Source organism: Felis catus, chromosome B2 (assembly GCF_018350175.1).
Source record: "Felis catus isolate Fca126 chromosome B2, F.catus_Fca126_mat1.0, whole genome shotgun sequence".
Classification (NCBI taxonomy): Eukaryota; Metazoa; Chordata; class Mammalia; order Carnivora; family Felidae; genus Felis; species Felis catus.
Window position 1 is genome coordinate 115,642,167 of NC_058372.1, and position 27,025 is coordinate 115,669,191.

The 27,025-nt window shown below is 36.8% G+C and overlaps 1 long non-coding RNA gene across 1 annotated transcript in view; it reads left to right on the forward strand.

Moving 5' to 3' along the window:
- Positions 1 to 4,336: 4,336 nt before the first annotated feature.
- The window catches only part of LOC123385540, a 76,339-nt gene continuing 53,650 nt past the window's right edge, over positions 4,337 to 27,025 (forward strand). Inside the window, exon 1 of the long non-coding RNA XR_006598272.1 lies at positions 4,337 to 4,635. This is a non-coding gene — a long non-coding RNA (uncharacterized LOC123385540). The remainder of the gene's footprint in view (positions 4,636 to 27,025) is intronic.

A 27,025-nucleotide genomic window follows, 5' to 3' on the forward strand; every position in this document is an offset into this window, starting at 1 on the left:
CTGATTGTCCACAATGTAGAGTACTTGTTGCTTGGGAGATGTCATATGTTCTCTTATTTCCTTCCAAACATTCTATTCCAAGATTTTCCTCAACCCTGAAAGCTCTCTTTTATATGCATCGCTTTTGGTTTTTGAATCTGGATGCTTAGACATGTTTGAGACATTAAAAGATATTTAGTTTGAAATGGGGCACCTGAGTGGCTCAGTAGGTTAAGCATCCGACTTTGGCTCAAGTCATGATCTCTTGGTTAGTGAATTCGAGCCCTGCTTCAGACTTACTGCTGTCAGCGTACAGCCTGCTTCAGACCCTCTGTCCCCCCTCTCTCTGCCCCTCCCTGTTTGCACTCTCTCTCTCAAAAATAAATATATATATAGGGGTATCTGGTTGGCTCAGTCGGTTAAGTGTCTGACTTCGGCTCAGGTCATATCTCACGGTTCGTGGGTTCGAGCCCTGCATCAGGCTCTGTGCTGACAGCTCGGAGCCTGGGGCCTGCTTCAGATTCTGTGTCTCCCTCTCTCTGTTCCTCCCCCGCTCGCACTCTGTCTCTCTCTCTCTCTCAAAAATAAATGAAGATTGAAAAAAAAAACTAAAAAAATATTAAAAGATCTTTAAAATATATTTAGTGTGAGATATTTCTTTTCCATATAGAAAAGTTCATAAATTCAAAAGAATAGGAAAACAGAACCATGTAAGATAACACATGCAATGGACTGAGGTGGCCTGTAAATGTCAGGTGTGAGCATGTGTGTGTTTTATATATTTTTTAATTTTTGAAAAGTTTTATTTATTTTGAAAGGAAGAGAGAGAGCACAAGTGAGGGAGAGCAGATAGAGAGGAAGAGAGAGAATCCCAAGCAGGCTATGCACTATCAGCACAGAGCCCCGTGTGCGGCTCAGACTCATGAATGGGGAAATCATGACCCCAGCCAAAATCAAGAGTCGGATGCCCAACAACTGAGCCACCCAGGCGCCCATGTTTTTTATATTAATTACAAGTTGGTTTAGGTCAGTAAGTAGTTTTCTGCCTTTATTTTAAGGATATTCATGAAATGATTCATAAGAAACATGAAATTTATTTCTAAAATTTTCCCTAACGTATCAATCATGTTGGAACAAATTCATATTTTAAAATAATCATTATAGCAGAACTGGCTGTATATGATAAATAAGCAACACAGGGAATAGAATGTTGTATCTGTCATTACATTAAATGTTAATTGATTTAAATCTCTTTTTACAAGAAAGAGATCATCAAATTGGAAGTAAAAAAAGCACAGCTATGTACTGACTTTACAGGAAACACATTACAATAAAGATGGGCAGAGAGATATGAGGTAAATTCAAACAAAATAAAGTGGGAGTGGTATTATAAATATCAGAGAACTTGAAATTTAAGGATAATGGCACCAATCAGAATAAAGACATTATATAATAAAGCTACTATGTATAAAGCAGATATACTAATTATAACTTTTATGTACCCATCATTGCAAGTAAATAAACTGAAATCTATTAGAAACTAAATGAAATCCAGCAGAATTGATAACAAAATTTTAGGACACCCTTTTCAATCTTGAATAGGTCTGATAGGACAAAAATTGTTTTGAATAAAACATTATTGTTTATATATGTATATACATATGCATGTATAGAAACATAAATATAACATTTTTCTATCCCTTAAGTAAAAAAAATATTATAGGTCAATTTTATATTTTAACAGATAGGTAAAAGAATTAAATATGAGAAAAAGAATTTTATAAAATATCAATTAATATACTATGATAAAGGTTTTGTTTTAGCAATGGATGGTGATTTGTTATCAGGAAATCTGCCACCAGAATTTAATCCATGATTTAATATAAAACAAACTTAAAAAGAATAAACATAAGTTCATAAAATAGATGTTAAAAACAGTGTTTAAAACATTTATCAGGGATTTCCAGTAAAACGTTCATAAAAAACAGGGAAGAAAAAAACACATTACAATTAACAAGACTACTTACCAAAACGCAGCTGAAGTTTATTTCTTTCCTAAATGGTGAAAGACTAAAAAAGGGGCACCTGGCTACCTCATTTGGTAGAGCATGGGACTCTTTATCTCAGAGTGATGAGTTAAACCCTACATTGGGAGTAGAGCTTACTTAAAAATAAAATAAAATGTTAAAAAATCTGTAAGAAATCACTGCAGGTATGTATTTCTGAATGAAAAAATGGACAAAAGACATGAAGGGACAATTCATAGGATAGCAAATCCAAAATGTTGATGAACCAAATGATGACCAAACTCACTAGGACTCAGAGATGCAAATTAAATTGACTGAGATGGAATTATAACCGGGTTAGATTGGTCAAAATTAAAACAAAACAAAACAAAACACTGATATCTTCCTACTGCTTGTGGTGGAAAAGAGTATCAGAAATTTCTGGTGCATATGTGAATTCTTACTTTTGGGAGGAATAGGATATCTAGTAACAGCTATTATAATTAAATAAGAAAAAATATCTCATCTTCTCTTTTACCCAGCATGGAATTGCTGGCTATTTAGGCCATAGAATCAAAAGCACCAATATGTAAGTATAAATATATAAGACTGATTAATTAAACATTATTCATAATACCATAAAAATGGGGAAAAAGTGAATATCCACTATAATGGTTGAATTATTGTAGTTGCATATAATGAATTATTTCACAGATATTAAAAATGAATTAGAACTATATCAAGGTACTTTGCAGAAATTTCCATGAGGTATTATTGGGTGAAAAGGAAAAGAATCAGAAAAGCATATGTAATAAGACTTGTAGCAAATCATGAAAATAATCTCTCTATATGTATGCATGTGTATATTGAAAAAATATGTTGGAAAAATATAAAAACATTTTTAACATGATTTTCTTGGAGAGGAAAGATAGAACAAATGTTGTAAAAAAGGGAGGGAGGGAAATGTGGTATCAAGAATAAAGAAAAGGAAAAACAAAAGGCAATAACAGCCTATAAGAAACCAAAATGTCCAAGATACGATCATGTTTATGCATCTATATATTAATTAGTTATTAATTGGTTAATTGATTAATATTCTGCTATTCTGCTTTCTAAAAGAAGAGATAGTATTAGTGGTACTTAACCATTAATAGGCTTAATTATAAATGCAGTGACAGCCCCCAAAATGGGCAGCCTTCCTCTATCAGAATATCAGGCTCCAAAGATGTGAAATTACATGGAAAATTTGGGTTTAAGAAGGATGTGGTATGTCTAGGCTATATTTGTATCCTGCAGACCAGGTTGGGCACAGGCAAGATGCAATCCTTACCTTGCTTCCAGAGCAGTAGCGATGGCTTCAGAGCTTGGGTTTCTCTGTAGGGAGAAACCCTACACATGTCCAAAGGAAGCAGCAGAATTATATTTACACGAGGGTCTCATTATTCTGCTTTACTTCTCCATCGATAGCTGGAGCCAATTGTATGGAAGGCTATGGCAGGTGGCCACCTAGGTACAGGAAAATAAACAAATTCCTACTTTGTAGAAAACTTCCCTAGGTTTGAAAAATCATTCTGATGTCTAGGTCCCAAATGCGGAGGTTCTGATTCAATTCATATGGGGATTGGGGCTGGGTTTTTGAGATAAAGTGATAGAGAAATACATAGGTAGAGAGAGGAACAGTTTACTCCCCAGGTCATTCTACTGCTCAACTAGAATTGTAGAATTGTAATCAATTTCAGCTCTGTCTAATATTTCTGTTATTTTTTTACCATTCTACTTCTGGCTTAGTTTCTAGAAGGACAAAGATCCAAGAAGGGCTGCATCATTCAATGCTTACTTATCAGTAAACTAGGGCAGAACAGAGTAATTAACTAATTATTAACTCAAAGGGTTAAAGATGGGTTAAAAGGGAGTATGGATGTTTATCATCAAGTTAGGATGATTAAGTCAGAAACAGACTAGTATAGAAGAGAAGAATCTTTTACCGTGGTCAACTTTTACATTACATTGGAATCACCTGGGGAACATCAACAACTGGTGATGCTCCCCCTCCCCCAAGATTCTGATGCAATTGGTGTGGGCAATTTGAAAAATTGCCCAGTTGATTCTATTAGGTAGCCAGAGTGAAAACCACTGATCTAAGAGAAAAATAGCACCCCCCAATAATTGTGTAGGGGTGCAAAGACACTTTGAGATGGGTGTCATGCCATTCATTGATTTATTCCTGCAGTTCAGGCACTCAATTTAGTTATTCCTTTCATTACATTCAATTAATTCAATATGAAGCACCTACTTTGTATTTGGCACTAAATTAAGGGCAGAGACCTGTCACTGAATAGCCACGTGATAGCTAAAATGCAAATATGTTTCCATTAATCCCTCCTGTGCCTGGAGGCGTCTCTCTGACTCTGGCTCTGTTGGAAAGAGAAATAAATTTCCTATTCTCTTCTCTCCTTTCTCTCTCTCTTTCACCTTTCTCTTGTTTGGTCTTAGCAAAGTGAGCAGGACAGAGATTGGAAAAGAGGAGGAAACTTCTACTGAGTACCTGGTTCCTGTTAGGCAAGGGTTAGCATTTCACATTTGGAATCCCACATATCTGTGGAGGAATTTTTAACTCCATCGTACAAACGAAGATACTGAAACTCAAAAAGTAAGTAACTTGTTCAAGATCAAAAAGCCACCTATTTGCAAAGGTAGGATATAAACCGCAAAGTTCTTCTCAAAGAACTTTTAATTACAGTATCTCTAAAGTCAGAGAAGAGTAAAATTATGTTTCCATTGGAAATTGTAAGTGTGCACTTTGGGGGGTGTCTGGAAAGGTAGTTTCCTTGAAGTTTTTTCATATATTTTAAATATTCATTTGAATTTTTATTTTATCCCCTATATGCTAGTTAACATAAAAATTATGTTTAACATAGTATTAGGAAAAAAAATCTTTAAAACTTTTTTTTTTGAGTGTAACTGACACATAAGGAAAAAATAATCTTATGCTTCTGCTTTAATGGTTACAATTGCATCAAATTTATCAATTTCAGAAAATCGTGCTAAGCTAAAGACAACTGACTGTACACACAAATTTCACTATCTGGAAATTGTTCTGCTCTGTCTTGCGATCACTAAATTTCAGGATTTCATACCAACATAAATCTGGGGAGGGGATATGAATGGCAATGGATCCTTTCTCACTATGTTTTGATAAATCTTGCTGAAAGAGACTCTCAGATGTTACCTGAACTGTTACGAGACTGGCCAGGCTCACTGATAATGATCTTTACTCCTAATGGTATAATTCTCATCTCGTGAATCAAGAATCTCAAGTGACTCTTAGTCCCTATTATTAACTCTCTTCATCCAATTAAAACTCCATTTGCTATGTAGTGATCATATATGTATTTCAACCACTCAGTTTGCAGCACTTTGAACCCTTGTAATTATTCAACTCTTGTAATTATCTGCTTAATTTGTATATTCCCTGCTGGTATAAGCTCCAGGAGGGTAGAAATTTTGTCTGTCTTTTTAACTATTGCGTCTCCCACACTTACCATTTTGCCTGGTATATATCAGACATGTAGTTTGTTGAATGATTGCAGTGTAGGACAATCCCAAATAATTTACTTCTAAATTTACTTTTTACACGTCAAGCTTCACTGACCTTGAAGAAAGCCTAAAGTGATTTTTTAGTTTCACTGTGCTTTTTACAATATTGTCTTATCCACTATTTTTTAATAGCATAACATCCTGAACAGCTTTTGAAAGATTTGTTTTTGAGAATGTTGCTCTAAGAATGATGACTTCTTATTGCCTAGGAATTAAAAAAAACAAACCAAATTCCACCTAATATTTGGGATTATTTTATCTTTATATAAAAAATTTAGAATATAAGTGGTCATCAAGGTTCATCAACACTTTTTAGTATTAATAACTTCTATGTACTCTAAATTTACTGGTTTGGATTTGGAAGATATCTTTTGGTTGTTCCCTCTATCAAGATCATCTCAAGGATATATCAGGGACAGTTGAGGGACAACTTACCAGCTATCAGATAACTATTTCTAGTTTTTTGTGTTTCTGTTGGTTTCAGACCTATTTTCAAATTGTTGGCTTCTCAATTCCTCTCTATATTGCCAATGGAAAATATGATTTAAAGATTTTTTTTCCTTCTTTCAAGTAAATAAAGATGATAAATTAACTTACCCACAATTTTAGAATTCTCACGTAACTGGGGAGCTCATAATGTCAGGACCTAGAGTGGTGACAAACTTTCCCAGTGCATGTCTAGTAACCAGATAAATGCAACCGCTGTATTTCTTTTATGATATTACTTCATATGTGTTCTTTTTATATCACATGTCAAATTCTATAGTTTTATCTCACACCTTTTATATGTCATTTTTCAGTGACACCATGACCATTTTCTATTATCTCTACATTAACACATAAGATATTTGTTGTCTCTTAAAACAAACAAACAATAGAAAGCAGCTGAGAAGATGAAGATTCAGTCTTGCCCAAGGTCACATAAGCCCATGCAGAGTTGGAACCAGTCACAGATCTGCTCTTTGTCTGATGCTGTCCACTCTGATTTCAAAGCAGAGGCTCTTTTTCACTTTTTCCTATTTTAATTTTCGAGTTCTGGCAGAATGGAAGAAGTATAAAGAAAATGGTTCACTGCTTCCTCTGGTATACACTTTATCTTGTGAGAATTTATGGTAGGTAGTACTTGAGAACAGTGCCTGCATGGCAATTCTTACAGCATCTCTCCTGCTGTATATCATCCCATTTTTTTTATTTGCCACACTGTAAATCAGCTTTGCAAATAGCCACTCATGCAGGGAAGTTACACTTCAGGCTGCAGAGTAGAGCACTTTCTAATCTTGTATATGGTTTAGTAAGCTATCTCTGCTAAATATACCATATTTTTTATCATTGTCATCTCCAAACCACAATTAATATTAACTGACGAGTGGTGACAGCCTCAAAACCTCTGGGGCAAAGAAACGATGCTGTTGCGGCACCTCTCTGGTCGGCAGAATGTATGTGGGTAATTAACCCTTTTAGGATATCTAAATACCTATTCAGGGGGGTTGAGGTAGAAAACCTTCACCAGGAGCTGCTGACAATAAACAAACATGATGTGGTGTGGTAAGATGCAGCTAAAAACAAAACAAAACAAAATAACCTTGAAAGAAAGAACAGTCACAAAATACAAACTGGGAGCTCTTTGCAAGAAAAGTTTTGAGCTGATCCAACTGAGTATAAAGTAGAGCTTCATGCCCAGGGTATGGCTCTGTAGAAAGAATCGTCTGTGTACCTGTTTATGATTTTCAAAGTTGGGAGTAGTTCATGTGCCCACGGCTTTGATGGCTTGGAGTGGATGGGAAGCAGCAGGAGTCAGAGCTGGGAGGGAGAGTTGACTGGCCAGCGGCTCCTTAGTTTTAGCTAAAGAGCTGGCCTAGCCCCTTGCCTGAGGCTGAGAAGCTGCAGTCAGCCTAGATCAAGGTCCTAGGGAGGGACAAAGCAGGTGGTTTGATTTGAAACATTTGAACTGGCACGAAGGCAAGTAGGTCAGACAGGTGGGGCAGAGGCAGGCTTGGCAAGAGCTCCTTGAACCTGTGGCTTCGAGAGGGGTATTTGACCTCTAAGATATTTTTGGTTAAGGGCTGCTCTATTTGTTCTTTGTTTTACCTGCTCCCCCATGCGGTGGAATTCTCAAGTCTAAAAGGGTCAGAATGTTGGGAAAAGCCTTGTTGTCTAGTAGGATCATATCCTTATTCCGAGGAAGAGTCTTAGTGTCCTGAGTTAGAACTCGTTACTGATCTTTGGCCTCAGCAGTAAAATCATGGTGCTAGTGAAAAGGGAATTTTAAAGGCAAGGGTGAATCTGTGCTTAAATGGTAAAATTCTAATCTGAGATGATCCACAAAATCTGCAGTTCTCCTTACTTCGCCCTTGACTCTGTCAGCTCCCTTACAAAGAGCGGCAGACCGATAAGATGGGATCCCCAGGGTATATCTACCCCCCTTCAACCTGTCTGTGGGTTGACAGGTTATGTAACACTAACTCTGAATGTGTGTAGCTGACAGTTGTCAAATTAATATTTATACAGAATTTGTTCCATATGCAAAACGAGTCAGGCTTGAGTTTTTAGACAATGGACACTGGTTTTACAGTTTGGGATGCTTTAAATATTATTCAGCTGTGACTGAATATTCACCTGGCATAGAAGTGTGGTAGTATGAGTGAGTGCTGGGCCACTTTAGTGCTCAGTAATTACGTGTCTCCTGCAAGATAACTTTATTATCCTTCAAGATAACCATGAGACTTTCAAAACTATTCTTTTTCCCTCTTGTCTAACTGCAGTCACAAACTCTCTGAGAAAGGAGGCTTAACTAAATGTTCATTTTCCCTACCACTTTTGTACAACTCCATCAAGGCTTCAGAATTTGGAACAAGCCCCAAACCTTCCTTTAGGGCTTTTCACTAACCAAAATATCTCTTCTCTACATTTACAATATGGACAATAAGCTTATGGCATCATCACTCCAAGAAATTGCACAAGCTGAGAATATGTGCAGAATTGAAAGATACACACTTAAAAAAATTTAAAGCATTTATGTATGTCTAAGGAATGTCTCTATCACTTAAATATTATGGAAGACAATTATTTTTATAACAGGTGTTAATGATAGGTGAATGGTCAGAGCCAACCTCTATACCTGGAGCCATGAAGATGTTCGAGGAATAAGACTGTGGTCAATGGTTAGCTACTAGAAAATTTCTGAGCAGGGAAATAAGACTGACAGGAATTAAAAGAATGTAATACAATGGGGAAGGAGACATTTCCCTCACTTCCCCATCGGATATCTTAGTTATTCTATATGTTTTTCTTTTAGGACACTTAGTTTAGAATTCTATATATTTAAGTGAGTAATGTCTATTTTCCAAATACACTATAAAATCTGCAAGGGCAGGAACATTGCTTATTTTCCTCATCTAGAATTCTCCATGTATTGTGCATGATGCACTGGGCCTGTGCAATGTGAGTGCTCAACACATTTTTGTGAAAGAATAAATGAATGAGTGGAAGAATAGATGAGCCTCATACATAAACAGAGGTTTAGACAATGAAGGAAGTTAAGTCTAAGGATACCACAAAGAGTCAGCAGAGTTGACCTTGAATAATAGACTAAAGGTTCTGTGCTCTGATTTATAGCCTGTTGGGTAACAGTGGCTTGAATGCCCAGGTGTTGACCATGGCCAGGGAGCATTGTGACACCTGGAGGTGAGTCTCCCTTCTCCCTCTGATTGTGATGGTGGCAACAAAGCTGTTATCTCACCCTGGATTCTGATTACATACAGTAATTGTTCAATAAGCCAGGTGAGCAGTAAACAAAAGCTGTTTTCATTTCTTAAACTCCCTGTGCAATTCTTTAGTGTAAGAGATGATAAACAATTTTGGCAGTCAAATGTTTTAAACATATTTTTAGGGTGGTCATGAATACATTATTATTGTAATTCCTCAAATTTTGTGGAATTTAATTGTATGTCCAATAGGAGCAAATGCATGCTGACCTAACTCGTTGGTTGTATAATAATTAATACATGTAATAAAGACATTAAAAGACCATCTGAGCTAATAATAGCAAGTTTATCTTCCTTAAATGGGCTATTTTTTTAAAAACAATTTGCAATATAATTTATTTGGGCTAGTTTGCATTCACCAAATTTCTTTATTTACTGTCTATTGGAAACAATTTGTCTTCTTTTGCTAATAGGCTTATAAATTTGAGTTTTAAAGCCAATTAAAGAGAAAATCACCAAATAAACTAAGCCTAATTTATTTAGCTGACTAGCTTTTCCTTATGAAAAACTTATTTTAAATATGAATTTTAGGTCTTATTTTGTTTTTGATGACTTTCATTGTACTTTAGACTTCAGTGCCTTTGATGCATAACCTTTAAATAACTAACCCCATTCTACAGATTATCTCTGATTATGGAGAGGTTATCTTATAAGCCAAAGAATATCAGGCATGAAATGCTGAAAACAAAGTTGTATTAAGGAATTTGTTTACTACTTATTATTTACTTAAACATTTAAAAATGTGTACGTGGTTTCAGAAAACATTTATTCAAATCCAGGCTAGATATTGGGGATATAGAGATGAAAAATGTAATCTTTGTTCTGAAGAAGCTCACTGTCTAGTAGGGAATATAGATAAGGAAACCAAGCATTTCATTCCAGTGTGATGAGTAATATAATAGAGGAATTCACATGATATTTAAAGATGAGAGCAGAGTTAGAGGCATGTTGTTTTACCCTGAAAATAATTTATTTTGTTGTCAAAGAAGATTTTCTAAAGACAGTTATACTTGATGAGTTTCTTGAAGGAAAAGAAGATACCAGCTAGGAGGAAATTATGTGTGTGAGTATGGGCGCTCGCCTTTACTGTGGCAAATAGAGAAAATAGCATGTGCAAAGACATTAAAGCATCAAATAGCTCTTTATCACTTCTAGCTTTATATAGTGTTTATGTTTAGAAATCATTGATGAGAGGTGGGGGGCAGGGAGATAAATAGGAGCCAGATCATTGAGAACCTTATACAACATGCTAAACAAAGGACTCTATTCTAGGTTAACATGGACCCACTGAAGAATTTTATACAACGTAGTTTCTTTCTTCTCTCTTTAAAAAAACAAAACAAAACAAAACAAAACGCAGGCCATCTTTCAATATACATAAACACATGGACTTCTTTAAAATATTTTGAAGTTCAAAATAAAAATTATACTTCAAACAAAGAAATTATAATCTGCAATGAGATTCTCCAAATTATCATAAATATGGTTTGTTTAATTAGAGAAGTCTCTCTGTTTTCACCCTTCTTCCCCAACATTTGGATGGGATTATCTGATTTCCTTCCAATCACTCTATTAAGAATAATAGCTTTAGGATCTGTGTGGAGTGTGGATAGAGAAATTTCAGAACAAACTGGGGAGATCTACTTGGAGATTATTGGGCAATGCAGGTAAGAAGTGATTGAGTGCCTGAGCCGAAGGAGCAGTGGTAGGAACTGAGAGGAATGGGTTGATTTAAGAGATCCTAAGAAGGTTAGATCAATAGGATTGGGTGAGAGAGGGAGTGCAAAATGGAAAAGATAAAATGGTTAAAGTTGATTGTTCATTTACTGTCTTACCCTAATAGTTAGATGGTGACCCTTGTCAAACAGTTTAGAAGGAGTGGGTATGGAAAACAAGTAGGAAAAATGGTGAGTTCAACTGGGGATCTATTGATTTAAAGACAGATGATGTTTAATGGGCATATGGATATATGGGTTGGAGCTCAGGAGAGATATCTGAGAGGTAAATGTAGATTTGAGACTCACTGCTGAACAAATGGAAGTTGAAATTACAGGTTTGGTTAAGATGCTCCAGGACAAAGGGTTTACTGGAATCAGAAGAGTACAAGTGAAGGAACTTTGGGAAAACACACATTTACAGGCAAGAGAGGAAGATGAAACTTAAAAGAGACTGATAAAGAGTACCATTGAAGTAGGAATTAAACTAAGACATGCAGAACCATGGAACATGATGGAGGAAGGAATTCAAAGTAGAATAATCACAGTGTCAAAAATGACTGAGAGGTCAAGTAAGATGAGGACCTACAAGTGTGTTTTCAATTTGCAAATTAAAAAGTCATTGTTGGAGGAGTGCCTGGGAGGCTCAGTTGATTAAGCATCTGACTCTTGGTTTTTGCTCAGGTCATGATCTCATGAGTTTGAGCTCTGCTTTGGGCTCTGTACTGGTGGCATGGAGTCTGCTTGGGATTCTCTCTCTCTCTCTCTCTCTCTCTCTCTCTCTCTCTCTCTCTCTCTCTCCTACTTTCCCTGCCTCTCCCCCACTTGTGTTTCTCTCTCTCTTTCAAAATAAACAAATGAAAAAAAATCATTGGGAAAGCAGAATCAGACTTATAAATACAGAGAACAAACTGGTGTTTCCCAGGGGTGGGCCAGGGTGGCAGTGGGAAGTGAGGGGGATGGGCAAAATGGGTGAAGGAGAGTGGGAGATACAGGCTTCCAGTTATGGAATGAGTAAATCAGGGAAATAAAAGGCATATCATAAGAAATATGGTCAATGATGTTGTAATAGTATTTTATGGTGATAGTAACTACACTTGTGAGTACAGCATAATGTATAGAGTTGTTAAACTGCTATGCTGTACATCTGAAATGAATATAACATTGTGTGTCAACTAAACTAAACTAAAATAAAATAAAGTCATTGTTGGCCAGTTTGCCTCATTTGTGAAAATTCAGGTGACATTTTAAGGATATTTAAGGAAAAGGATTGCTCTTGAAAGGATAAAATGAACCAAACCAAAAGAAAAACACTCTGATAACATAAAATTATTTTCCTGTACTTATTTTTAATGGTATCAGACTCTTTGGTTATTTGGTTTAAAAAAAAATGGGAAGAGTTCTATTTGCTGCATTGATATCCTTATTCAGTCAATTGTTGATTTTTTTTTTTTTGTATTTGAAAATTTTATTTGTTTTTTTTTTTGCTTTTTTTTTTTTTATATATGAAATTTATTGACAAAGTGGTTTCCATACAACACCCAGTGCTCATCCCAAAAGGTGCCCTCCTCAATACCCATCACCGACTCTCTCCTCCCTCCCACCCCCCATCAACCCTCAGTTTGTTCTCAGTTGTTAACAGTCTCTTATGCTTTGGCTCTCTCCCACTCTAACCTCTTTTTTTTTTTTTCCTTCCCCTCCCCCATGGGTTCCTGTTAAGTTTCTCAGGATCCACATAAGAGTGAAAACATATGGTATCTGTCTTTCTCTGTATGGCTTATTTCACTTAGCATCACACTCTCCAGTTCCATCCACGTTGCTACAAAAGGCCATATTTCATTTTTTCTCATTTCCACGTAGTACTCCATTGTGTATATAAACCACAATTTCTTTATCCATTCATCAGTTGATGGACATTTAGGCTCTTTCCATAATTTGGCTATTGTTGAGAGTGCTGCTATGAACATTGGGGTACAAGTGGCCCTATGCATCAGTACTCCTGTATCCCTTGGATAAATTCCTAGCAGTGCTATTGCTGGGTCATAGGGTAGGTCTATTTTTAATTTTCTGAGGAACCTCCACACTGCTTTCCAGAGCAGCTGCACCAATTTGCATTCCCACCAACAGTGCTAGAGGGTTCCCGTTTCTCCACATCCTCTCCAGCATCTATAGTCTCGTGATTTGTTCATTTTGGCCACTCTGACTGGCGTGAGGTGATACCTGAGTGTGGTTTTGATTTGTATTTCCCTGATAAGGAGCGACGCTGAACATCTTTTCATGTGCCTGTTGGCCATCCGGATGTCTTCTTTAGAGAAGTGTCTATTCATGTTTTCTGCCCATTTCTTCACTGGGTTATTTGTTTTTCGGGTGTGGAGTTTGGTGAGCTCTTTATAGATGTTGGATACTAGCCCTTTGTCCGATATGTCATTTGCAAATATCTTTTCCCATTCCGTTGGTTGCCTTTTAGTTTTGTTGGTTGTTTCCTTTGCTGTGCAGAAGCTTTTTATCTTCATAAGGTCCCAGTAATTCACTTTTGCTTTTAATTCCCTTGCCTTTGGGGATGTGTCAAGTAAGAGATTGCTACGGCTGAGGTCAGAGAGGTCTTTTCCTGCTTTCTCCTCTAAGGTTTTGATGGTTTCCTGTCTCACATTCAGGTCCTTTATCCATTTTGAGTTTATTTTTGTGAATGGTGTGAGAAAGTGGTCTAGTTTCAACCTTCTGCATGTTGCTGTCCAGTTCTCCCAGCACCATTTGTTAAAGAGGCTGTCTTTTTTCCATTGGATGTTCTTTCTTGCTTTGTCAAAGATGAGTTGGCCATACGTTTGTGGGTCTAGTTCTGGGGTTTCTATTCTATTCTATTGGTCTATGTGTCTGTTTTTGTGCCAAGTCAATTGTTGATTGTAGTTAATCCATAGAATCAAAATGACAAAACTGTCCTGATTCTATTTCCTTTCATGATATTATTTGTATTTCCTTCCTTAAAAAAATTTTTTTTAATGTTTATTCATTTTTGAGAGAGAGATAAAGAGCATGAGCGGGGGTAGGGGCAGAGAGAAAGGGAGACAGAATCCAAAGCAGTCTTCAGGGTCTGTGCTGTGGGCACAGAGCCCGACGGGGGGCCCAACTCACAAGCAGTAAGATTATGACCTGAGCCGAAGTAGACGCTTAACCAACTGAGCCACCCAGATACCCCTTGTGTTTCTTTTCTTAATTTAAATAATTCTGAATGTCATTTTCTAGAATAGCATCAATGGTTCTAAATTTGTAATGTAGGTATTATGTGAATTTTTTCCCGGCTTTTTTGAGATAAAATTCAAATACAGTACCATGTAGGTTTAAGGTGTACAATGTGATGATTTGGCATACAAATATATTGTGAAATGATTACCACAATAAAGTTAGTTAATCTATCACCTCACATAGTTACCCCCTTTTTTGTGGTGAGAACTTGTCTTTTTAAGTTCGTTTACTTATTTATTCATTTATTCATTTGAGAGAGAGCATGTGCATGTGTGTGAGTGGAAGAGGGGCAGAGAGAGAGGGAGAGAGAAACCTAGCAGACTCCTCACTGTCAGTGAAGGGCTCCATGGAGTGTTGGGGTTGTGGGTGCTCTCGAACTCATGAACCATGAGATCATGACTTTAGTGGAAATCAAGGGTCTGACGCTTCACCGACTGATCTACCTAGGTGCCCCTATGGTGAGAAATTTTAAAATATACTCTCGGAGCAACTTCCAAATATACTATACAGTATTCTTAACTATAGGCACCATGCTGTATGTTAGATCCACAGAACTGGCTCATGTTATAACCAGAAATTTGTACCCTTTTACACCTTCACCCATTTTCCCCACACACTCTTTCCTCGCAGCCACCAATCTACTCTTTGTTTCTATGAATTCATTTCTGTTTTTGTTTTTTAGATTCCACATATAAGTGAGATTAGACAATATTTTTCTCTGACTCATTTTACTTAGCACAACGGTGTGGTCCATTCATGTTGTGACAAATGGTAGGATTTCCTTCCTTCTTATGGTTGAAAAATATTCCATTGTATATATACCACATTTTCTTTATCCATTTATTGATGGACACTTAGGTTGTTTCTATGTCTTGGCTATTGTAAATAATGCTGCAATGAATACAAGGTGCAGATATCTTTTTGAAATAGCGATTTCATTTCTCAGAGGTGAGATTGCTGGATCATATGGTAGTTTTATTTTTAATTTTTTTCAGGAACATTCCTACTGTTTTCTATAGTGGTTGTACCAATTCGCATTTCTACCAAAGGTGTAGAAGGGTTCACTTTTCTCCACATCCTTGCCAGCATTTGTTATCTTTTGTCTTTTTGACCCATTCTAGCAGATGTGAGATGATATATATAGTGTGAAATGTAACACTAACTTTGGATGAAATTAAGAGAATTCAATTTTTTTAAGCCCCCAGAATCTCTCAAAAAGAGGGACTTCCCTAAGTTAAACAATACATTAAAAGCATCAAGGAAAATTTGTGCCCAGAGCTGGTCTTTCCTCCAGCTGATTTAAGTTTTTCAGTTTAACTCTTAAATGTGGAAATAACTGTACATCAAGTTTGAATCTGTTGACAATAAAGACAGGAAAGGGGAAGAAAATATAAAGACTTACCTGTGTTACTTAACAGTATTGTTGTAAACAACAGCATAATTTCTATTTCAAAGTAAAACAATTACAAAAACTCAAAATAGCTATGGGAAGTACAGGAGAGCAGAGAAAGCACTGATCTCTATGCCAAAGATGAAATTTCATGAGGAGAACAGGTGAAAAAGTGGCAGCATGAGCAATGTTTAGGGCCTCGGAATGGCTGGGATGTTTCCAAGAGGCTACTCACTTCCTGAACCAAGACTGTGTGATTTGTGTTTCCTAGATATACAGCACCTGTATTGTAGATGGTTAGAAATTTTGGAGAAGTTAAATTGATTACTTACTTCATTCCAGGCCAGTGCAAATATTTCTCAAAAAATAGAAGAACATCTCTACCATTAACAAAGGAAAGTTTCAGAAAATGTAGCACTTCCTAAACCAAGGTCTTTTAGGTAAATGACTAGATGTATTCCTACTTCTGTGATCTCTTGTTCACCCAATGGGCAGAGACAAGGCTAATGAGAACAATTTCTATTCTCTCAATAAATCTAGCAGAGCTGGTTGAAACTCTTGGCCTTTAGAACATCTTCAGGACTCTGATGTTCTCTAATCCAACTTGTGAAGGATGGAAGAGCTCTTGTCTCTCCTAGATCAGAGAGGCATCCTAGGCTTTAGGTGATGGTTAGATGCACAAAAACGTTCCAGAAATTCCTCATGAAACTATGTTTGGAAGTAATCTAATTGATTTAAAAAAATGTTTCATGAAGAAACCAATTAGAAGTACTACCTAAATATTTCAATAATTTAGCACTGTGTATTTTACTTAAGACAGCCTTGAAAATCACTATCTATGTCTATATAAGCACATGGATCATATACACATGAACATAAGATTTTCAGGGTGTGACTCAAGGAAATATACAATTATACTCTGATGGAAAATTTTGGTTCCTGATATTTAAAGTTATAGCATAATTTGCTAGATTTGAGTTGAAAAATTTTATGAGAGCTATGCAAAGTTAGAGAAAACACACACTTCCTTAGAACGATTATCAACCAAAAGATAACCAAAGATTGGTTATCAACAAGGAACAGACAATTGTTCAAATTTCATTCCATAACATTTGTTACCAGTTTTTTTGGTAATTTTTTAAATATTTATTTTTCGAAAGAGAGGAAGAGACAGTGTGAGCAGGGGAGGGGCAGAGAGAGAGAGGGAGACACAGAATCTGAAGCAGGCTCCAGGCTCTGAGCTGTCAGCACAGAGCCCAATGTGGGGCTTGAACTCATTAACTGTGAGATCATGACCTGAGCCGAAGTCAGATACTTAACTTGACTGAGACACCCAGCACTCCAATTTACTATCAGCTTTGAATATGTGAGGGTTGCTGAAATTAAAAAGTCTTAGAAAGAGTATAAAAATCTCCCCTTGGAAAGAATAAAATTGCCACTAAAAATGTTGAGGCAATTCCTTAGCTCTTGTTTGTCAAGCTTTGGTTACAGAGGGTGACATCTTTCTGATGCCCAATGTCTACTATTCTTTTTCAAAATATTCAGTGATTTCATATTTGCTAGCAAATAACCCTTGCCCTGGTTTTACTTGACAAAAGTCTTAATCATTTTAAGGTTCTTTCTGAAATGTCCCTTCTTCACGAAGCCTTTTCTGAATCTTTTCAACTGAGTGTAATCTCTCCTTCCTCTGACTTGACTCTACCAGTTACCTTACTCTTCACTTTGTTACATTTATTTGCCTAATCTGTTCATTTTCCACACTATTTTTGACAAATTTCCTTCAAGGCATAGAATTTCTTTTTCAGCTTTGTATTCTGTATCCTTAGCTCAATTTCAGACAGATAGACAGACAGATAATGTTTGAATATTATTTTCAATCAAAATTACATAGAAGAGAAGCAGACAGACATAAAAGACATAAAAGCAGACACCTAAAAATTTTGAAATACAGAGAGAAAACACAATTGAGCCCAAAAGATCATCCACAGCATACTGAGGGTCTATAAATGGAAGTATTATGCCAATCCATGTAGGAAATAGGTCATTTTTAGTTAGCACATGCTTTTTACTCTTGTCACAATAGCTTGTTTATTATATTTTAGTCTTGATTCACTTGCTTCATACTGCTGGGTTTGTCTCAGGCATGCCAGAGCAGGAAATGTTTAGGAGTTTACTTACGGAATCCAACTTGTTTTAATTTCATGATCATCTTATCCCTGAATTTTTCATTTTATTATTTGTTTATTTTTAACTTACATACAAATTAGTTAGCATCTAGTGCAACAATGATTTCAGGAGTAGATTCCTTAGTGCCCCTTACCCATTTAGCCCATCCCCCTCCCACTACCCCTCCAGTAACCCTCAGTTTGTTCTCCATATTTATGAGTCTCTTCTGTTTTGTCCCCCTCCCTGTTTTTATATTATTTTTGCTTCCCTTCCCTTATGTTCATCTGTTTTGCATCTTAAAGTCCTCATATGAGTGAAGTCATATGATATTTGTCTTTCTCTGACTAATTTCGCTTAGCATAATACCCTCCAGTTCCATCCACGTAGTTGTAAATGGCAAGACTTCATTCCTTTTGATTGCCAAGTAATACTCCAGTGTGTGTGTGTGTGTGTGTGTGTGTGTGTGTGTGTGTGTGTGTGTATACATACCACATCTTCTTTATCCATTCATCCATGGGCTCTTTCCATACTTTGGCTATTGTTGATAGTGCTGCTATAAACATGGGGGTGCATGTACCCCTTCAAAACAGCATACTTGTATCACTTGGATAAATACCTAGTAGTGCAACTGCTGGGTTGTAGGGTAGTTCTATTTTTAATTTTTTGAGGAACTTCCATACTATTTTCCAGAGTGGCTGCACCAGCTTGCATTCCCACCAGCAGTGCAAAAGAGATCCTCTTTCTCCACATCCTCGCCAACATCTGTTGTTGCCTGAGTTGTTAATGTTAGCCGTTCTGACAGGTGTGAAGTGACATCTCATTGTGGTTTTGATCTGTATTTCCATGATGATGAGTGATATGGAGCATTTTTGTGTGTGTGTCAGGTGGCCATCTGGAAGTCTTCTTTGGAAAAGCGTCTATTCATATCTTTTGCTCATTTCTTCACTGGATTATTTGTTTTTTGGGTGTTGAGTTGGATAAGTTCTTTATAGATTTTGGATACTAACCCTTTATCTGATATGTTATTTGCAAATATCTTCTCCCATTCCATTGCTTGCCTTTTAGTTTTGCTGATTGTTTCCTTTATTGTACAGAAACTTTATTTTGATGAGGTGTCAGTAGTTCATTTTTGCTTTTGTTTCCCTTGCCTCTGGAGACTTGTTGAGTAAGAAGTTGCTGTGGCCAAGATCAAAGCTTTCTCCTCGTGGTTTTTGATGGCTTCCTGTCTTACATTTAGGTTTTTCATCCATTTTGAGTTTATTTTTGTGTATGGTGTAAGAAAGTGGTCCAGGTTCATTCTGTCCAGTTTTCCCAGCACCACTTGCTGAAGAGACTGTCTTTATTCCATTGGATAGTCTTTCCTGCTTTGTCAAAGATTAGGTGGCCATGTGTTTGTGGGTCCATTTCTGGGTTCTCTATTCTGTTCCAATAATCTGAGTGTCTGTTTTTGTGCCATTATCCCTGAACTTTTAATCAACTATTCAGTTCATTCTGATCTTTGGCCTTTGTATACTTCCAAATCCTGGAAGTAATGTTGCTTCTTGCTTTGGATCCCATTTTATGACCTTCAATTCTGTGAGTTTTGAGTCCCAAATCCCTCTTGGCTCTCTCAGTAACTCATAACCCTGGCATGACCTTTGTAAGGTTCTTCTTAGGTATTTTATTAGATTAAAGAGAAAGGTAGGAGAATAGTACAAAAGAAAGTAAATTTGACTGCCTTTAAGTGTTACCTAAATTTATGTGACTAATTGGGGCACCTGTCTGTCTCAGTAGGTGGAGCATGTGACTCTTGATCTTGGGGCTGTGAGTTTGAGCCGCACATTGAGTGTAGAGATTACTTAAAAAAATAAACTTATGGGATTATTATCATGTAACTCTTGCTGCTGTCTTTGACCTTAATTTTGCCTGATAGTCGTTGCTGTGCCAGGTGGTTCTGAAATCTTAGTGCCCCTTTTGCATCTGTAATGATCTCCATAGATCACATGCAGTCCAAAATAATCAAGCTTGGGTTTCTATCTTCTTGATTATTAATTGACTATACTTTGTAATATTCATAAGTAAAAATTTGCAGTCAACTTATAAGCAATTGATGCAATTTGAAGGACATGAGAATTTATTTCCATGGAATTTCAAAATCAAAGGAGATAAAATTTCAGAAAGCAGTATTTTAACCCTCAAATCCTCTGATTTTATAAGCTCTTAAAGGTATAAGAAATGGGATATTCTGTGATAATAGCCTTTAGGAAATAAAGACCTGAGTAAAAATAAATTAGTAAGAAGGTAAATTAAATATTTAAAACCCTAATATGGATGATAAAAATGATGTCCTTAACATTAATTTATTTGAATAAACAAAATAATTTTGAAATAATTCTACTTTTATAACTTCTAAAGCAAATTATAAAATTAATTGTACCCTATAAAGTAAATTTCTGTTTTTTAGTGTTTATTTTGTGTGTGTGTGTGTGTGTGTGTGTGTGTGTGTGTGTATGAGAGAGAGAGAGAGATGGCAGGAGGGAGAGAGAGCAGAGTTTGGGGAGAGACAGAGGGAGAGAGAGAATCCCAAGTAGGCTCTGCACTGCCAATGCAGAGTCAGGTGCAGGGCTCAAACTTACAATCCATGAGATCATGACCCAAGCCAAAACCAAGAGTTGAACACTTAACAAACTGGGCTGCCCAGGCACCCAAGTAAATTTCTTTACAATAAATCTTTCATTTAAAAATGGCACCCTGTGGGAATGCAAGCTGGTGCAGCCACTCTGGAAAACAATATGGAGGTTCCTCAAAAAACTAAAAATAGAACTACCCTATGACCTAGCAGTTGCACTACTAGGCATTAATCCAAAGGATACAGGTGTGCTGTTTTGAAGGGACACATGCACCCCCATGTTTATAGCAGCACTATCAACAATAGCCAAAGTATGGGAAGAGCCCAAATGTGCATCGATGGATGAATGGATAAAGAAGATGTGGTGTGTGTGTGTGTATATATATATATATATATATATATATATATATATATACACACACACACAATGGAGTATTACTCAGCAATCAAAAAGAATGAAATCTTGCCATTTGCAACTATGTGGATGGAACTGGAGGGTATTATGCTAAGTGAAATTAGTCAGAGAAAGACAAAAATCATATGAATTCACTCATATGAGGACTTTAAGATGCAAAACAGATGAACATAAGGGAAGGGAAGCAAAAATAATATAAAAACAGGGAGGGGGACAAAACAGAAGAGACTCATAAATATGGAGAACAAACTGAGGGTTACTGGAGGGGTAGTGGGAGGGGGATGGGCTGAATGGGTAAGGGGCACTAAGGAATCTACTTCTGAAGTCATTGTTGCACTAGATGCTAACTAATTTGGATGTAAATTTTAAAAAGTAAAAAATAAAAAAAAAATAAAAATGGCACCCTAGTATCACACAATTGTAAATATTAGAGCTCATATTTGAAATATAAGTTTATATTCTTTCTACCATCATCACAGATGGAGTACCTAAGTCTAAGGAATAACACTCAAACACTTGTTGATGTGTGCTTGTGTGTGACAGAGAGAGGGAGGGCGGAGGGAGGAAGAGAGAAACACCGAGAGCCTTGAGCTTATGTTTGGGTGTCCATATTCAATTACCTTCACGCTAATTATTCTTTGTGGAGATCTAAACGTCCTTCCCAAACTGCTCATAAGGATACTTTTGAGGTCTGTTGGCTGCTGCTGCAAAGTCTTGAAGGTATTTATACTTACTTTCAGAGCATTTAAAAACTTAGAGTTCTAGGAAAATTTAGATACAGATTCTCTTAGAATAGCTGGACCAGCCAGAATTTTTGTGACATTAATATTCAGCTCAAGGGAATTTTACCAAGGTCCGGGTTAGAAAATTTCAAACCAAACAAATGGTGCACAGGGAAGATCCTGGAATAAAGAAAGACAGCCATTTGAACACAGACTAGGGGTAGTAACTGGGCCCAGAAATCACAGCCTAACAAACTAGTAAGGTTGTATTACAAAGGCAAAATCAGCAATAAAAGACATCTAAGCCAAGTGAGTAAATCAAGATCATGTATGACAATGCTCATGAATCAGCATAAATAATTGTAACACCAAAGGTGGCCAGAAACAGGTGAGTGGGAGACTCAAGTAAATTGTTGCATTTTGTGTTTTACTTCAATCTCTGTCCTTCCTTTTTCCTTTTCTTCTTCCCTCCCTGACTTCCTTCTTCTCTCTCTCCCTTCCTACCTTCCCTCCCTTTTTCTTTAACTTCCTGCCCTCTTTCCCTTCCTTTTAGAAAAATAACCTCTATTATGTGCACCATGCTAAGCACTTATAAAGTTGAATAAGATGTGTTTCCTGCCTAAACAGAGTTCTTAGTTCTTGAATCTAATGCTGAACACGTGGTTTGTGCTGTGAAGAATTATGTGCTTATGGGCAGAAACTCCACCCCTGACCTTTAAACTGAAATGATTGTTCCAACTGATGTAATGTGTGTAGATCATGATGTTATACAGTAGAATTCACTTGTAATAGTGGAGCTGAGAGACTTGGATAATGGCCACATGTAGATTTAGTGATCAAATGAGAGAAATTCATAAGAGGACGTTATTTTCTTACAGTATAGCTGGATCCTTGCTACTATAAGAAACATTAGGATGACATTTCATAGAATTACACAAAACACATTTAACTACCATTATAATAGCATGGTATAATAACAAATCCATACTTGGATAGAATACATGCTTAGGCTTAAAATGCATTGTATTTCAAGTTGAACTTCATGACAGCTGAATAAGGGATATGAGATTGCCTTTTAATGAGCTAATTCCTTCCCAATTTTAAGACTGATGAAAGGTCAGCCCTTTCAGATTGCACAGCACACACTTGTAAGAAACCCTTATAAATCATTCCCATGTTCAAAAGCAAGCAACTATAACACAACTCCATGTATTAAACCAAAAGTACCTTTCAAAATCGGGGAGAGAGGAGCAAATGTTCATAGTGACAATATGCTAAGTGCATTATGAAATAGAAAATTTACCTTGGTAGTTTCTCAGTGGACAAGGCTTGGATAACATAGAAAGTTATTCCTTAGGGGATATCAAACCACACAGAACACTTCCCATTTGGGTGTAGATATCTGTGCCATCTGTTGAGTTCTAGGTGTTTAGTTCTTTTCTTGAAACTCATAGTTCAGAAAATGTATACTCTATATAGCATGGCTCTAATGGATCAGTTTTACACAGGGTTGCCTGAATATTTCTGAAACTTGTTTAGAGAGATTGAAATATACCAAGTGTTACACCTGGAACCAATACAGAATCTGGGAGCAGGTAGTTGGTATTGGTGGGTGGCCAGAACTTGGAATTCATCTTCAAATTTCAAAGGAGATTCAGAAATGTGTTTCTAACAAAATTGTACTTAAAGGGGGAATGGCAACAAGAATATAAATTGCTGTAATATTTTTGAACGAGAAGTTATTATTAAACACTCACTAGCATTAATCAGTACTTTCTATATGCCAGAAACTATACGAAATATTTTATTACTATGTGTCAGGAGTCTTAAAGTGCTAATTTTCTTGACCTAGTATTTTTATATTTAGGAACTTCTGCTATAGTAATAATCAATGATCCATATAAAGGATTATGCACTAAGACATTTGCTACAACATTATTTATATAGCATAGAATCTGAAACAAATATCCAACAATAAAGAATGCTCAGGTAAAGTTACATGATGGGATAATTATGCACTCATTGAAATCACGTTTGCAAAGAATACCTAATAAAATTGGGAAATGGTCTCCATGCAACAATGAACAAAAATAAAGTCGGGTGTAAAATAATAAAGTATCTTCTATGTTATAATAAACATGCATTTTATAAAAGGACTTAATGGGGAAGACAGTAAAACATTAATTATGGTTTTGTCTGGGTGATAGAAACTATGAATGACTTTAGTAAGTCTTCTGAAACACATTACTGCAATTTCCAAATTTTCCACACATATACCTTAAGTTTATAATTAGAAAAATAAGCTCAGGAAAATTTCTGACAACATACTGGCTTCTCTATAGTAAGATTCCCTTCACCTATCTTCCTGCCTAACTACCTTGTCAATGGGACCTCCTGCTCATCTGGTAATTCCTTTGAGCCGATTTTTGGATCTCCAGGTTAGACAGATTTTCTTCTGGACTGTGAGTACTTAGTTTTCTTAAGAAACCATTCCCCATGGTAGATTGTTGATAGTGGCACCTTCCTTTGGTGAAGAGACCCTTCAGGTAAACTATCCCATTCTACCTTTAGTTACTCACTGACATCCTGGCTAGCTTTGATTTTACTGACATTACCTCTGGGGATGTAGTGAGTGTCTCAAAAAGGTACTTGAAATTTTGGGATGTCAACAGGGGAAGTCTGGTAGTCCTTTACTCTCAGAGGCTTGGTTATACCTCTCCACACCTACAATCTATTTTGAAGACTTGACTGGCAAAACAGCTTACAAAAATGTTTTCATACAAGTCTCTAGGATTCCTAAGTAAATTAAGGATAAGAGACTTTGAGATTAAAAGTCAGTGGCTGTTACAGATCTTGGAGCATTATGGGGACTAAAGAAGTGCATGATGAAGGAAGGAACATGGGGAGATAAAGGTAGCATTTACTATAATAAATATTTTTATTAATGAAAAAGTATTGCTTTTCAGAGGATAGGATGTGTAGAAGACATAGGAAGGAGGTAGAGAAATCAGTCTAAAGTAGGGAAAGTTTAGGGACAGTGCCCTGTCTTGGGACAAATACTCAGAATTGATAAGGGACAATGTAGGCTGATATTCTATAAATGGACACAGAGATGTTTGATATCAACTCTTCATTGAGAGAAATCAGAAACTGTTTCTTCTAAAGATTCAAAGAAGTAAGATTACTTATGACCCAGACCTTCTATGGCTGAGTGTAGCACATTGGATAATGGTCACTGAAAGATCTCAATTCCTAATCCCCGGAATTTGTCAATGTTACTTTATTTGACAAAAGGGGTCTTTGTGGAGGTGACTAAATTAAGGATCTTGAGATGAAGAGATTTCCCTGGATTACCTAGTGGGGCCTAGATACCATCACAAAAGTCCTAATCACTGTATAAACTAGAGGCAGAAGGAGACTTGATACAGACACACTGAAAAGACATACAGAAGAGAAGATAATATGATCATGGAGGCAACGATTAGAGTGGTGCCATCAGGATCCAAGAAAATGTTTAGAGCCACCAGCCGGTGGAAGAGGCAAGGGTGGATACTCCCCTGAGGGCTTTGGAGAGAATGCTGCCTGCTGACACCTTGATTTCAGACTTGTGGCCTTCAGCGCTGTGAGAGAAGATATTCCGTTGTTTTAGGCCACTAAGTGTACGGTAATTTGTTCCTACATCCTCAGGAACTGAATACATAAAACAACTCTTACTTTGGAGAACAACCTCTTATAATTGGTTGGTGGGAAATGTGATTCTAAATGTTGCGCTTGTGATACTGTGCAAAGTGAAGTCAATTTTGAAGAGCAGGTAGGCAGTGGTGGTAGGTACCTGGGAGCAAAACAGTAACATTAGCTCTTGGAAGAGAACTGGAGAGTGAACGGAGGGAAAATAAGAGGTAACGGGTCTCCTCTTCCAGTGCCCTAGTCGCTCTTTTATTTGAAACGTTAAATCTCACCAGCTAAGTGAGATGAAATTATTCTACTTACAATACTGGGAGGGAACTGGAGCCTGATACTCTGTGGGTTATGTACCCAAATCCTGAATTATTCTTCAAAATTTCATAGCTGGGTAAACAGAATCTGTACTGTCAGTTATCAACATGGAAACCAATGGAAGGAAAGTTGCCGAACTCATCTTTTTGGACTTGGAAAGCGATCCTTTTTTTTCTTTTTTTTTTTAAGGAAATGGTTTAAATTACTTGTTTAAGAACAAAAGAAAACAAAAAGAACTGGCTTCGAAACTCGAACCTGATCCACTCCAAAGCATTCTTTCCTCAAAACTACCTGGTGGATGCCAGACCTAGTAAATTTACATTTGACAGAGAAATAGACAAGTTTTCCCTGTGACACAAAGGCAACATTATAATCTAGCTGTCGGGGCCTTCGCTCCACTGATGCAGGGAGATGTGGGGCAGATGCAGATAACTCAGGGAATCCACCTGCAGCGACAGTCTCAGGGAGCCTCCCTCAGTTAGTTGAAATCCCAAACGCTTATCACAAAAGCCAGAGAAATTTGATAACTACCTGGCAGTGGTGACCAGACTTATTCTTGCTAGAACGAGAGTGATATTGAGAGGTTGACATACTCTTAAAACGATCAAAAGGGAAATGCAAAGGCTTTCTTTTCAGAGGGCCAAATCACACTGAGTTTGGTCAGATAGTGTGAGGGGCCCAGTGAAGTCAGTTGTTGGAATATGTAAAATAAGTTGGGAGAGAAAGGAAAAGATGGAAAAGAATGGGGTATTTATTTACCGAAAGCGCCAATGAAATCAATCCCCTCTGAGTGTAAAAGGAGGACAGGAGGCTGCTCGGCTAGGGATTCAAGTGTGTGGACTCAGGATTCTTTCTAGAGGACCCTTAGTGGATATTTGCCATGGTATGCCCTGAGGGTAATAGAATGATTGTGTCAGTTATCACAAAATAACGGATTAAAAAATCAATATTGATGTTAATGAAAGGAATACATATCATTGTTTAAAAATAAGGCAACAAGAATTGTAATAAAGGCATAGAACAAGAAAGGTGATAGATAGTTCCAGGGTCCACTCCTTGGAGTTAGCCACAGTTAACAGCTTCATATACAAGATTGTAGAAGTTAGAACTGATACATTTGAAAATGCCATCCAGCCTATGCCCTTATTTTATAGTGGAGGGAAGTGAGGCACAAACAAAGCACTGAGCTGAAGTTTGCACAGCTAATTAGAAAAAGATCTTTCTTTGCTCTTTTGTCACCTAAAGATACAAATGCTTTTATTCACCTGGCTTTTCTCTTGAGCTACCAGGGACACACATTCTAGATATTCTAAACCTCCTACTAAGTTGACTCAAAGCAAAGAAGGAAATAATACCAAAACATAACTGAGGACAGCTGAAGAGAACTTCTGAGGGTAGTCAGATGGAGTGTTGTGATTGAATCATCA